The 14,167-nt window shown below is 42.4% G+C and overlaps 1 pseudogene; it reads right to left on the bottom strand.

The window, feature by feature from the left end:
- Positions 1-8,756: 8,756 nt before the first annotated feature.
- Positions 8,757-10,493, bottom strand: LOC134285308 (reticulocyte-binding protein homolog 2a-like; annotated as a pseudogene).
- Between the last annotated feature and the right edge of the window lie 3,674 nt (positions 10,494-14,167).

Below are 14,167 nucleotides of genomic sequence, written 5' to 3'. Positions count from 1 at the left end.
CAATTTGTTCAGGAAACAAAAACAAAACTATTTGGAGCAAATCGAACGTCACATTTGAAGCGAATGAAATCCATGTTTGAAACAAACATGCATCTTCTGACAGGTTATGTAAGAAACAAATGTATTTTTTTTTGTTTTTTTTTTTTGCGGCAGGTTGGCTGAAATATTTGTTTTCCCATTCAATTTAATTTTCCACGATGAAAAAAACACCTCCCGCGTGGCATGTAGATAACATGCACTCCCGAAAACAACGGGATTTCGAGGAAACTTCTTGTGAAACATGATTTTTTTTTGCATCAGGAAATCTTACTTGGAGTGGCAGCTGGAACTTGTGAGTTTTTGTTTATGTTCTCGACTCTGGAACGGGGGGTCCTCAATTGGTAATGAATATGTAATAGAGTTAGTTTTGAAAATTAAAATTTTAGTTTTAAAAATTTTATCAGTTTACCGAATAAACATGAATATTTTTGTTTCCGAACGAACGAAATTTGTCTCAGTGTATATGGCGCGAATGCGGTGCAGTTAAAGCATGCAATAGGCGCGCGTCCTGAAAGGTTAAAGAATTCTTGAAACGATACGACAGATCGGTGAAGTACTAGATTTGTAGTAATGAGCTGAATTTTAGTATGGTGAGAAGGTCAATTCTCCGTTTCTGCAATGAAATGGTGCAAAAAGCGAGGGTATTATGATTCCTTGCCTAATTTGATACTGTTTGAGCAAAACTTTGGGCAACAATGTTGTTGTTTTCTCCATTTCTTGCAACATAAACAACACAGTTATCCAAAGTTTTCTCAAACAGTATCAAATTAGGCAAGGAATCATAATACCCTCGCTTTTTGCACCATTTCATTGCAGAAACGGAGAACTGACCTTCTCACCATACAAAAATTCAGCTCATTACTACAAATCTAGTACTTCACCGAACGTGCCCCATTCCTAAATTATTCCTTAATTAAATTCTTGAGTGAATCTTGGAAGGAACGCCAAAAGAAAACCTTCGAGGAGTTCTGGAGGAAATCATTGGAAGAATAGGAACCTCTAGGAATGCTGGAGAAATGCTCGGAGATATTCCCAAAGGAATACTTCTCGTAGAAATTCTTGGAGAAATTTTGAAATTCTTTAATGAATTGCAGGAGGAATAACTTAAGGAATGTTTAGTGGAACTTTTAGAAGCATTCTGGAGAAATTCCTTAACCCTCCAAGAACTGTCAAGGACTGCTGCCAACGAGATGCAAAAGGAAGGTTAAAGGATTCTTGGGGAATTTCTTGAAAGAACCTCTGGTGATATTCCTGTGAAGAAATTCTTAGAGAAATTCCGAATTGAAACCTTGGAGCAATTTTTGAAGAAATCCTGGTAGGAATGTCAGAGGCAATTCTTCAAGGAACTTCTATAGGCATCTTTGTAAAAATTGCTCAAGGAAACCAGGAGAAATTTCTAAAGGTGTTCTTGGAGAAATTCTTGAAAAAAATTGTGGGAATTCTTTGACTCATGCCTATTGTTGAACATTGCCGTGGAAGATAATATAATATGACGAGACGTGTTTATCAGATGGAGAACGATTTATGCCAAGTCCGGTGCACTCTACGGTGAACCCGGTGTGACTCTCCATAACCCAGGCAGGAAGATAGATGAAGACTTGGCTGGCGGACAGCAATTGGGAAGCTGTCATTGTAGTTTAGAAACAACATCCAGTGAAAATTAAAGTAGTAGCAGAATCTATTTGTGATGATTTCTTTGGTTACAGGTATTCCCGTTTGACATTGTTTAAATAATATATTATCACTTCATTCAAAAGAAGATTCCAATAAATCAAAGCACCACTTTAGAAGCTGGTATTGCACATCTAGTGCCTGACCACCCGCTGATCAAACGCAGACTGATACGTCTGCGTCCCGTGGTGAAACGATCCGTTCACATTTCATTTTTCCACCGTACACAGAATGGATATTTTATTTTCTCACCTCCCCAGGAGCGCTCGGTTCGTTCAGTAGTCATAACCCACCGTTAATGAGCCATAACACATCATCAAAATCGCCTCTTGAACCGACATGACGACGTGTCGGTGCCCCCTTGGATATGGCAAAAAAAAAGGTTACACTCTCCAGAACGCACCGAAATATATAACAATATCAATTTTCCTCACTTCATAAACATAAGGAGAAAGAAGTGCCAACCGGAGGGACATGAGCACATTAAACATCCAATACTTTTTATGATCGCCATCAATTCGTTTAATTGCATAGATTATGCTTTGCTGTTGATGCGCCACTGTCTGCTAGAATATCCCATTCCCGGTGAGATGAAGTGGAAAAAATGACGACTGTGCCAGTGCCACACACGGTTATGACGGGCTAGACCCTTACTCTCAAGGACCGGCTCGTAATTCTACGATGAGAAAGGACATCAAACAGGAAAGGGAAAGTTCTTAACCTTATTGGATTCTCAGTGCTGGCTGCTAGCACAAATGAATACTTTTACCGGCGTGGCAGTGGTGCGCCCTTCCTTTTCTCATTGTCATTTTATGGAGGATAATCTCTGACCGACGGCAGCTGGACGCTAGGATTCATTAACTTTCTTTCTTTGCTCGAGGATAGGGGAACCGGATAGATAAATGAGCAGTACTTAACGGGAACACGTTTGGATTGCGTCATAGCTGTCGGATTTGGAGTGCTTGGTTGGCTTGACTGAAGTAGAGGATAGTCGGACCGTTACTGTACTATATGTATTCGGTCAATCCTTTAAAATTTACTAAAATATAAGCTAGCGTTTCGCTAGAAGTTGGAAATGTATCAAAAACTCCTGCAAGTATTTCCATACTAAGGCTGTTCGGGCGTTTCGAAGTTGGCCATCAATGTTAACTTCTTTTCCCGATCAGCCTAGATAGCTGTGTAGTGTCGGTAGCGGTTGTTTCAATTGGCTAAGAATAACACTACGGATCGCCTGATCCAGTGGTAAAAGTCCACTAAACAGGTGACCCCTAATTCATGGTGTTATGCGGCTTTCCGCTTACTGTGCCTAGGAATGAATGGTTAGGGGGGTCTAATAAAAACCTAACTACAAACGGAGCCTGTGGAGTACTAGGGCGCCCTCCACAGTATTCTGCCCTTACTGCGCTAACCGGAGCAATGGTGCAGTTGACCTTGTGTTTCTTCGAAATAATCTGCTATCCTTCTTAAGCCTCAACTGCGAGGCTCAATAAGGGTGGGATTATTAGTATGTTGTTTATTAGCTTCAATTATAACCTATATGGCTCTTCGCATTATGCGTTCTTCACAGTGTCCTCTGTGTATGTTCGTTTCTGGCATTCTTCAATGGATACCGAATTGGTTTTTATCGCTGCCCTTTTTTCTTATGTTGTGATTGTAAGAGTTTGATTGTGTCTAGTTTGGGTAGTGGCTATGGTTATGACAGCTCAGATCAATCTTCAGCATAAAAGAACAGCTTTGGTCCAAGAACCTTACTTTCGTAGGGAGAATTTCTATGTAGATGTAATGTTTTAATTAACACCTATATTGTTCCGCATTTTGCGTTTGGCCCGATGTTTGCTACGTTCAATAAAAATGAAATGACAATCTTGCGTGTCATGCCTCGAGCCCCAAAATGTTTTGATAAAACTGTTTGTTTGCAGCCTTGCTATTCCCAAATTTTGGTGGGATTATACTGTCAAGTTTATTCCGTAAGTGGATAATGTCTTCGTATGAAGATCAAACCTATCAATTTTGACCTCTATCTTCTGAAATGATTAGAACGCTTTGTCGAGCATCACACCCGTGATGTTTTTCTAGCAAACATGCCTCTCCATGGGAACCAACATGGTTACCAAAATGGAAAGTCCACTGTAATTTATCTACACAATGTTGTGTACGATATCGGAAAAGCATTCATTCGAATAAATTTTGTTTGGGTGTTTTCTCGGATTTCCAGGATACTTTTGAACACGTACCTTTCGATTCCATATTGGAAGCCGCATGGATTGTCCTATTTATCTTTCAATGATTTCCAATTGGATTTACCAAATGCTCAAACGCCAACATCTCTTCTCGGCATTACGTCAAGCAGCGATTAGGAAATTGAGTGTTTGTGGATGCGGGAGTCTTGCCATTACTTTTGAGGAATCTCGTAGCAGAAACGTAATTGAGATAACTCAATGTGGTTTTCCTACTTATGATTTTGTCCTTCACAAGCCTTAACAGGCTGCTTCATTTGTATATCTTAGCTGAGAATCCGACTGTGAATCATTTGATATGTAACTACCCAGTTTTTACGCAACTGCGTTTCCGAGTACTCGGTAAACGCTTCAACAATGCATTGGAACTTCAGACGCACAAATCTCAAGAAGCAGGCTTCAACCAACAGTGAATTTTGTTATTCTGTTCTTGCTCACTTGTAATAAGCTTAAAATCAGAAGATGAGGTGCGCTGGTTTTGTTTACGAAGAGATTTGTGCACTCAAAATCGTGAGTAGGTGCCGAAGTCGGCCATTGTGGCGGCCATTTTGGGATTCCAACAAGTCTGTCCTTAAGTGAAACTGATCTAAGAAGCCTGAATCTTCAGGATGTTCTGTTGTTCTGAACCCGTTGTGGCAAGTAGCTATAGGCTTACTTTACGCTTTATGCGCTTTTTACAGTGCCCTTTTCAGGGCGCTGTTTGAACCCGTTGTGGTACGCTTATGCGATTATGTCGACCCTATTCCCTAACCTTCCCTTTCCCTATCCCATCCCTTATTCCTCCCTTCACTCTTCCTCAGGTAAATGATGAGTAGGCTCGTATTCATGGCGATGGCACAAATTTCCCAAATGGAGGAGAACGTGCCTCTTGAGCCGACCTACTGATAGAGGATTTTTTTTTTCCTCCCCTGTTGGGGAAATTAAGCCACTGCGTCCAATAGGCTGAACTTTTGTGGCATGTCCCGTTTTGATATTCGCATCTAGCCAGCTAATTACCATGTGTCAAGTAATCAGCTACTGCCACGACGCGTCGTCTCCCAGTCAGGTGCAATGGAATTGATAAACTCCAAGACCTTCCCAGGTTTTGCAGACCAGATCTCACTGGGTTGCAAGCAACCACTATTTAGAAATCTTTGCCTGCGCGTGTATAAAGCACCACAACTGCAAAGCAGATGTTCCGAGGTTTCACGTTCCGTATTACAGAAACGACAGATATCACTCTGAATATGGCCAATATTTTTCAAGTGATACCTGCTCGGGCAGTGTCCAGTTACTAGGCCAGTGTATGTACATAGAGCTCTCTTGTTGAGCTCTAAGAGCTTTTTGGTTTTATAAGCATTTGGTGTTATAAATCGTTTTGACTGATTGCAATTTTTGACGTCCATCCAATTGGATATCACCCTCTGCTCAGCCCAGCGTTTCAGGTCCATTTTAATTGTACAGTTTGATATACCACAGAATGGTTCTGGGCCAGCAAACTGTAAATTGGAACCACTTTTAGCAAGCTCGTCTGCCATTTCATTCCCTTCAATGCCACAGTGACCTGGAACCCAGTATAAGTTTACTGAATTCCCTTGGCACAGCCTGCGCAGTGAAAGAATGCATTCCCAGACAAGCTTTGAAGTACATTTGTAAGCGCACAATGCTTTTAGTGCAGCTTGACTATCTGAGAAAATACAAATATTTGCATACCTGTATTTTCTCTCAAGGCAGATATTTGCGCAAGAAAATAGCAAGAATCTCTGCTTGAAACACCGTAGGATAGTGTCCCATCGCCACTGAAATTTGTATTCCAGGGCCGTAGATTCCTGCTCCCGTTTTTATTCCAACTTTTGAGCCATCTGTAAAGAATTTGATTGACCCTTGACGAACAGTGGGACCACCGACTTCCCAATCTGCACGAGTTGTTCTGATAGAGGATAGTCGGACCGTTACTGCACTATATGTATTCGGTCAATCCTTTAAAATTTACTAAAATATAAGCTAGCGTTTCGCTAGAACTTTGAAATGTATCAAAAACTCCTGCAAGTATTTCCATAGAAATTGCCCTACTTAACCTACTTTTAATCTTGAGCACCCACGGTGGTCTTCTTTGAATCTATGACAAAAGCTCGAAAGATATAGTAAGGTCGAAGGACAAAAGGTCGAATGGACAAAAGGTCGAATGGGACATAAGGTCAAAAGGTTGAATAGACAAAAGACAAATTGAAAGACATAAAAAAGTGAACAGAAACTGACAATTAAAATTCTAATAAAAATAATGGAACCAGTGATAACAAAACTATTGAACAACTAAAAAAAAAACATTTTTGAGAGATAGGAAAGTTTCTACGAAAACTTGCATAAGCTTATATGCAGAAATTTAATACTGTACATCCGATCCTTTTTTTTTTACACGGGGCTGGTTTTTGCTATAACTTATTCAATTTTCAACCGATTCTCATGACATTTTGTACACATGTAGGCACCACTGGCGTGGGCACGGGGAGAGTTTTAGAGTTAAAGTCGTCTCCATTCTGCTCGGTCCATGGTTGTGTGTATCCAGTTCTGCACTCTGCGAAAGGTCCGCAGATCGTCCTCTACTTGATCGACCCACCTAGCTCGCTGCGCACCACGTCTTTTTTCTTTTTTTTTGTCCCGCCACATACCCCTACAAAGGTTTGAGCTAGACGATATATCTTTAAGATAATTATTAATAATGATCAATGAAATCAGATTTGCAAACTAAATACATTACAGATATAAACAACATTATAATTTGTCATACTATACAGCAAAAACATAAATTTCAAAATACTGCTGCTCTCAACTATAGATGTTTACAAGCGTTACTAGTAATCATGAAAGATCAGAAAATCAAAAATATTGCGAGGATTGATAACGTTCGCGCGATGTCAAAACAGTCTCATTCTCAAGAAATTCCCGACATTCAACTAGACAACTCACTACTAATCTACAGAATTATTATTTTTTATTATTATTTTCATCTACTTGCTGACTCCCACCAGGAACCTCCTCAGCACTGTCAAGTATCATTTGGCCACCTCGAGTTTGTTACCGACAATTCGGAACCAATTTAAATATACCTACGGTAAGGAGGCCAAACGGTTTCAAAGTAGTAGTTGCTTGGTAGGAGGTTTTGCTATTGATTTCAATTAAGAAGGCTTGAGTTAGGAAAATAATGTTTGTAAATACCACCCACTTCCCTAGTATAATAAAAATATTTATAATTGGCACAGACCCTAAACCCCCTTACTACACCTGTACAAGTCAGGCACGTCTCGCATCTCCACAACATTCGTTATATCTACGAATTTGGCACCCCTGCTTAAATGACAGCTCTGGAAATCGATCTCGAGAGTAGAGAGGAGACATGGAGAGAGAGAGAGGGGAAAAGAGAAGGAGACGAAGAGGGACACGGATCGAAAGGAAGAAATGGGCAGAAAGTATCCGATCGTCGAAGGGAACGGACGAAGAAGACAAGCTCCGAAAAAGGAAAAATTCTCGTGTAGTAGCAAGAGTCGGAAATCGGAGCAGAAAAGGACCCGGGAGTGAAATCCGAAACGGGGACGAGCAACCGATCCGGACGTTGAACCCTAAGCGTAGAAGATCGTAGTGAGTTCGGGTGTGATTACGGAAGAAGACAGCTGTAGCCCAGTGCTCGGCCTAGTGTAGCGCCACCGAGTGCAGTTTTTGGAGCGCCAGATCCCACACGGACGGCTGGAAGAATTTCGCCCGAACCAAGGCCCTTCACCGATACCCGAAGAAGCTGTAGGGAAAGACTTCGGCGAGCCCGGCGCTGGTAGACAGCAAGCGACGCCATTGCTGGACTACACGCCACGAGGGTAAAGTAACGGACGCTGTGGAGGTGAGGGCGACGGTGAGGCCCGTGGGCGTGCCCCGCTTGCCGCCGCCCAACATCCGATGGGTTACCGCTCCGTGGGTGAGCGTCTGGACGCCGAATTTCGAAGGACCTGATTCTGGCCATTGAGTGCCAATTAGCCCGGTAGAAACCTGCCCGGTGACGACCACTGAACCCTACGGAGTATTGCCCACTGCCACGATGCCCCAACGAACTGGCCGGACCAAGACCTCGAAGCGATCCAGCTCCCTGATGATTGTCTCCGGATGTGCCTGCTGATTTCATCTGGCAAGTAAGACCGACACGATCTCTCCTCTCTCTCTCTTTCACCGTTCCCGCACGGCCGCAACGACCCCCCCCTCTTTTCCCTTGATTTTTGTATTGTCTAATGTCGAAGAATAAATATGTTTAAGTCTAGTTCTGTTTTGTACCGCTTTATTATATGCTTGACCGCCCTGGTTTCCCTATCAGTGGGTCTGCAACTCTATTGTTTTGTCCGCTTTGTTCCTTGAAAAAGGTAAGTGTATCCTCCCGAAGCAAGCAGTCGCCGACCCTGAGATACCTTTTAGAGGTGAGCCGGCCTGGGCGTATGGACGCCGATGCCACAGGATGTGTGGAGCGTCCAACGGTAATTAACAATTGGCGTGGGGCTCGAACCCACGACCCTGAGATTAAGAGTCTCATGCTCTACCGACTGAGCTAGCCGGGCTTTTTTTTTTCAGCATATTCATAATTTATTGTCCATCGCCAGTGTTCGTCATTGAGTGTAACTTTTAGCCAATTCAATGACTCATATCCTTTGAAATTTCCCATGTTGAATGATAAATCGATTGAGTTGCAATTACCAATGAACATTTGCACGAGTTCATCATGTTTACCGATAATGAGCGCGTCTCCATAGACGAATGCAGCGATGAGTTTTGAGTTTACTATTCAGCAGCGAACACTCATCGGTCAACTTCGGATGCCCGGTTCCAGCTCTGCGTAGTCCATTGTTTAGGCTGCGGCTGAGGAAGCGCTCTCCCGCACCGTTTGCCACTCCCGGAAGCGACGACGCTGCTCGCTCTTGGAGCACCAGTCTTCGAACTCCTCTGGACTGAGTTCCTGCTTGAGGCGTTCGTGTCTCCAGCGGCGCATGTACTCGGCACGGTTGTGCCGCCTGTACGGTAGCCCGTACCGTGCCGCCGGCACGGTAGCGGCTCGCCTGTAGCTGCTACCGATCCAACACTTGGAGGACGTCCAACCAACCCGAGCAGGGCCGAGGCTTGTTGATTTTGCTGGTTCTGCTGCTGTTGAGATTGGGATCGCTTGGCGCGTCATTTGCGCATATATTCCGCTCGGGATCTACGCAGCGAGGCCATTTGCTGATCCGAGGTAGGTGAGGTTTGTCGGCTGGGTTGTCCTTCGTCCGGCTGAGGTTCCGATTTGATTAGCGATTCCAGAGGAATCTGAGGAATTGGCGACTGTTGGGCGCCACTTTTAAGACTTCTGATTTCCGCTTCGACCTGACGCAGTTTCTGTTGGGCCAAGATGGCGAACATCTCCTGGATCTGCTGCATCCGCAGGGCTTCCTCCTGCTGTTTCAGCTCGAGAAACTCCTTCTGTTCAACCTTAACGATTGGTTCGGGTTGCTCTGGTTCCGGTTCCGGCTCCGGGACCCACTGCTTTTCCTGCTTCTCCCGCTGACGCATTCTCCAACGACGCATTCGGGCAGCATTCTTGGCCTTCCGTTCGGCTTCCCGATCTTCCGGATTCAGCGAATCAAAGTTCTGGCACCGTAGCATTCCGCCCGGCTGTCCAATGGCTTCCACTTCCACTCCCTGTTCATACAGTTTTTCGAACAAGCTGGCGTCCGGAGTAGAGGAAGCATCTTCCGAATTGACGGTGGTTCCCACCCGAACGGCTAACGCTGGCACTGCCTTCGTTGTCATTCGAATCCTCCCGGGTGAAGGTTTGGCTCTTGAGCAGCTGGTCGTTGCTCTTGCAAAGCTCCCTGAAGTTGGCGAAGGCGTAGATCTGGTGGACGCAATCGTTGCAAATCAGCGATTTGATGTCATCCGGAAGGGTTATCTGCACCTCAACACAATCCAATGTCTGCGCCAGCAAAGCCCTGTCCGGGGCAGTATCCGGAGCGAACAACGGGTTCAGCGCGTCCGCATGGGTCAGGCACAGTCGACAGAAGCTGTGCTTCCCCGTTCGATCGGGAATGATCGATCCACGTTGGGTCAAGCACCCTCTTCGGCTTCCTGTCGAGCTCGTGGACTCCATTGGCTTCACAACGCTGCCCTGGCCAGTCATCCAGGTTCAATCAAACCCCCTTCCCCAGCGATTCTTTAATGGCTATTATGCGAAGCCAGGAGAGGGAGACGATGGTCGCAGGAACCTACACCACCGACAAACCGGCTGATCTGGTGAGCACCAAAAACGTTAACCTCCTCTCTCACTACTACAACACCTTCATACGTAGGGGCCCCATCGCACCGAGCTCGCAACGAATCCCCCCCCCCTCCTTTAGAACTAATAAATGTTAATGTTTATTAATAAATGTGTTAAGGATGTAAATTGTTTGTTAAACTTAATTTGTTCGTGAAAGAGGTCTCATTCTTTAAGTGCGTTATTTTATGTTGTGTCGCTGCCAGAAAGTCGTGAAACATTCCAGAGTAGGTACAGAGTCGGCCCTGAGAGCCCAAGCTAGCCCATCCTTACAAGTTGCGGATACATTTCTCCGGATTCCCGGTAGATTCCTTCGGAACCGGTTTCAGATCATGCTTTATGAAGCAAAGGAAAATATACGATGATATACAGGGGGTGGCCAAAATGTTTGGGATAGGCAACTTTTTTTCTCTCACAAAAAAATTCAACATGCTGTAACTTTTCATAAAGTGCATCAAAAAATCTCAAATTTTGACTGTTTATCAACCTGTTATATGTGCATCATTGGTACAAATTTGGGCTCGATTGAATAGTTTTTCGCGAAGTTAGAACCATTCAGGTAAAACACTATTTTTTAGACAACTCATTTTTGAGCTGTCATATCTCGGAAACCAGTGAACCGAATTGAATGATTTTTTTAACGATTATTGACAATATATTGATACTTAATACAACGTTATAAAATGTAATATTTTTTCACGGCGAATTATGTTATACCGGGTTGAAATTTTTACCCATATAGAGGAAAATAAGTTAAATTTACATTACCACACAAAAATTACTAAATGTGTTCTTCCTTTAATCTAAATAGGCTCTAATATATCTGATTGAAGATAACTTGAGAACAGAAGTGGAAAATCTTTGAACATCAACACCAAAATTTATTGACATTGACGTAAAAAAATTACGTTTTTTCGAGAAAAATGCAAAAAGTGTCAATCTATGATAACTTTTTTCAATGTTCAAAAAGTATCTATGTTTTAATAGTTTGTGAAGCATTTGTATATTGTTAGTGTACGTTCAAAATTTCATTCAATTCGGTTCACTGGTTTCCAAGATATAACAGCTCAAAAATGAGTTGTCTAAAAAATGGTGTTTTACCCGAATGGCTCTAACTTTGCGAAAGATTAATCAATTGAGCCCAAATTTGTACCAATGATGCACATATAATAGGTTGACAAACAGTCAAAATTTGAGATTTTTTGATGCACTCTATGAAAAGTTATAGCATGTTGAACTTTTTTTGTGAGAGAAAAAAAGTTGCCTATCCCAAACATTTTGGCCATCCCCTGTACATCAATCCACATATATATGAAATTCTCTGAAGGAATTCCTCTTGAAAATCCTTAGGGGATTCTTCCTGGAATTCCTTCGGGGATTCATCCTGGAACTCCATTGGATATTCCTGCTGGAATTTCTTCGTGGATTCTTTCTGGCGTTCCTTCGGGGATCCGTCCTGGAAATCCTACGAGGAATTCTCGGGGAATGCCCTTGGGGAATCCTCCTGGAATTCCTTTGGAAATTCCTACTGGAATTTCTTCGGGGATTCCTCCTGGAATTCCTGGAAGTCCTTCGGGGATTCTTCCTGGAATTTCTATGCCTTTGGTGATTCGTACTGAAATTTCTTCGGTGATTCCTCCTGGAATTTCTTTGGAGATTCCTGCTGGAATTTCTTCGTAAATTCTTTCTAGTGTTCCTTCGGGGATTGTTCCTGTAATTCCTACGAGGATTTCTTCGGGAATGCCGTTGGGAATTCCTCCTGGAATTCTGTTGGAGAATCCTCCTGGAACTTCTTCGGGGATTCCTCCTGGAATTTCCTCGGGGATTCCTCCTAGAATTTCGACAGAGATTCCTCCTGGAATTCCTTCGGGGTTTCCTTCTGAAAAATCTTCAGGAACTCCTCCTGGAATTCCGTCGAGGATTTCTCCTGGAATTCCTTTGGGGATTCCTGCTGGAATTTCATCGGGGTTTCTTTCTGGAATTCCTTCAGAAACTCCTCCTGGAAGTCCTTCGGGAATTCCTTCAGGGATTCCTCCTGCAATTCCTTCGGGGATTCCTCCTGGAATTTCTTTGGAGATTCCTGCTGGGATTTCTTCGTAAATTCTTTCTAGTGTTCTTTCCGGGATTGTTCCTGGAATTCCTACGAGGATTTCTTCGGGAATGCCGTTGGGGATTCCTCCTGGAATTCTTTTGGAGAATACTCCTGGAACTTCTTCGGGGATTCCTCCTGGAATTGCTTTGCAGATTCCTAGTAGAATTTCTTCGGGGATTTCTTCTGGAAAATCTTCAGGAACTCCTCCTAAAATTCCTTCAAGAACTCCTCCTGGAATTCCTTCTGGGATACCTCCTGGAATTCCTTTGGAGATATCTACTGGAATTTCTTCGGATTTTCCTGCTGGAATTTCTTTGGAGATTCCTGCTGGAATTTCTTCGGGGATTTTTTCTGGTGTTCCCTGGAGGATTCTTCCTGGAATTCCTTCAAGGATTTCTTCGGTAATGCCTTCAGGAATTCCTCCTGGCATTTCTTCAGGGATTCCTCCTGGAATTCCTTGGGGGTTTTCGGTAGAATGCCTTCGGGAATAACTGCTGGAATTTCTTCGGGGATTCCTCCAGAATGTCCTTTGATGATTTCTCTCGGAATTCCTTTGGGGATTCCTGTTGAAAATTTTTGTGAATACCTGTTGGAATTTCGTCAAGATTCCCATTGCATATTTTACGGGGATTCCTCATGGAATTCATTCGAAGATTGCTAATAGAATTCCTTCGTAGATTTCTCCTGAATATCCTTCGATGATTTCTAATGAAAATCCTCCAGGGTTCCTCCTTGAATTCATTCGGGAATCCCTCCTGGGATCCCTTCGGGGATTCCTCCTGGAATTCTAGGAAGACTTTCCGAAGATTTTCCAGAAGGAATCTCCAGGAGGAATCCCTGAAGGAATTCCATGAGGAATTCCAGGAGATATCATCGAGGGTATTCTGGAGGAATCTTCGAAGCAATTCCAGGAGGGATCCCCGCAAAAATTTCTGCAGGAATTCTGAAGAAATTCCTACAGGAAACCATAAAATTGGGTAACTTTGATAGCTTTTCAGCGAATTTTCTTAATACTTTTTTATGCAACAGTATCTTCCCGAGTTTTATATTTTTAAAACAAGTACTGGGGTATCAGTTATCAATTGCAATTGAAAGATTCGATAATCTACAATATTTTAGGTGACTTTTAGTTTTCCATATGAGCGAGAAAAAATGAAAATCTGATTCATTTTGGGGTAACTTTGATAATGACCTGAAAAACAATTCAAATCTTAGAAAATAATCACAGATTGACATGATGAGAGAAGCCTTGTGGAATATATCAGATACAATTTTTATAACAAAAGATTGATTTTTACTAAATTCTACGTATAAAAATGAGTTTGTGGAGTACTGAGTTAAAAACACAGTGAATTTAGCTATCAAAAATCATTATCTTAGTAAAAATATATGTTTAACGGTACATCAACATTTAATTACATGTTATTGATGGCGAGTTCTTTATTTGTTTAGGTTGTTTTTTAATGTTTTTTTTTTAACAAATTTTGAACAACACAGATTTATTTACATTTACATTTATTACAAGGACATTGCATACTTTTAGGCGTTTATCAATGTATGGAAATTTGTGTCACAATTTACAAAATTGCTTCCATTTCGTAAAAACACACTTTTAAGTGATTCAAGGGCAGATTTGGAATCTACTATGATGATTCTAACGAGAATAAGAGTCCATTCATTGAAAAAATAGTTGTAACGAAGTCGTATAGCAGATTGTTTGAAATAACAAAAATATTGACAATTTTTATTTTTTGTCCAAAAATTTGTACTTAGACTAGGTTTTAATGAAAATACGTCTAAGATGAACTTTCATATGTATCGAATTGATCTACG

Source organism: Aedes albopictus, chromosome 1 (genome assembly GCF_035046485.1).
Source record: "Aedes albopictus strain Foshan chromosome 1, AalbF5, whole genome shotgun sequence".
In the NCBI taxonomy this organism is placed as follows: domain Eukaryota; kingdom Metazoa; phylum Arthropoda; class Insecta; order Diptera; family Culicidae; genus Aedes; species Aedes albopictus.
Note: the sequence above shows the minus strand (reverse complement) of the source record. Positions and strands in the feature narration are given on the sequence as shown.